Source organism: Apium graveolens, chromosome 4, assembly GCF_009905375.1.
Source record: "Apium graveolens cultivar Ventura chromosome 4, ASM990537v1, whole genome shotgun sequence".
NCBI classification, from domain to species: Eukaryota; Viridiplantae; Streptophyta; class Magnoliopsida; order Apiales; family Apiaceae; genus Apium; species Apium graveolens.
Window position 1 is genome coordinate 113,314,077 of NC_133650.1, and position 1,479 is coordinate 113,315,555.

The following is a 1,479-nucleotide window of genomic DNA, read 5'->3' on the forward strand; positions in this document are numbered from 1 at the left end:
AAAAAACATCATGGAAAGGCTTACATAGCTGAAGGCAAAAGTTGGGATGACACTGATGAAGATGATGATAATGAAAAATTTGGAAATTATGCACTCATGGCTTTAGAGCATGGAGAATTATCCTCATCAAAATTAGAGGTACCAACTCTAACTACCATTGATTTAAATACAAGCCAGTATAAAGAAACTATAAAAAAAGATGAGTGTAAAAATGTTTCACATTCACACAAGCATGGTGGCAGCTAATAAGGAAGTTAGTAGACTGTCAAAGATTAATGAGAAGCTTGAGATTGAAAAGCAATAATTTGAGATACATCTTGTTGAGCTTGAAAGAGTCAAGCAAGAAAAATGAATATCTGAAAAACAAGCTCAAGAGTGCAAGTAAAATTGAAGCAGTGCTGAGGAAAAAATTGGAAAAGAATGAAGTGAAATTTAAAGTCCTTTAAAAATGCTTCTCAGTTGGTTGGACAATACCATGAGAAAAACAAACCATGTGCTAATATAGCTATTGGTTTGGACTATGATTCTTTGAATAGTAACAAGAAAAATGAAGGTGACAAAGGGAAAACAATTGTAAATTAAGATATCCCAGTTATGCTGAGAAAAGTAGATGCACCTTTGTTCAAGGCATGTGAGGTTAATTTCAGTGAGGTTGAGTTGGTCGTCAAACAAGAACTTGTAGATGAAGATAGTGAAAAGAAGGATGCAGAAACCACAACCACAAATAAACTTGAAAAGACACCAATAGTCAATCGAGTTATCAAGACACCAACCAAGGAGGTTAAAACTGAGAATGCTGGGAAAAAAGAAAGAACAAGAATGGAAAAATAAGTGTGAAAAAGAGAAACAACTATGCCTTTGTTGCCGATGCTCCCAAGAAGCAGTGTCAAAGATGTGGCTCAACAAATCAGCTAACTCGCCTTTGTTAAAAGGCTATTAGTGAGCCAAAGTTGGGAGCCCTCAAATATAATAAAACATTGGCTGAAGATCCCTATTATTCTGTGATAAATTTGATTGCATTCCTTGCAATATGAAAGTGATGACAATTTGTCATAAACTAAGAGTAGACCTCAAAGAAGTTTATCTTGGATCTACAGCTAAGAAGGAAAATGCAAATTAATCAATAAACACTGTTATTTTTGAATCATCAAATTCTACTTCTGCTAGTTCAGTGAAAAAGAAGAAAGTACCCAACACCACTTGGATAGCTAAATACACTTAATCCTCACTATGTGTAGGGCAAGGTGAAGAGAGTCATATGGATCATTGACAGTGGATGCTCCAGATATATGACAGGTGATAAAGCCCTACTATCACAATTTATGGAGATGGCTGGCCCATTGGTGACTTTTTGAGACAACAAAAAAGATTCACAATGGGATATGGAAATATGATTTATGGAAATGTTGTCATAGAAGATGTAGCACTAGTTGCTGGACTTGAAGTTATTCTTCTAAGTGTCAGCCAATTTACTGACAA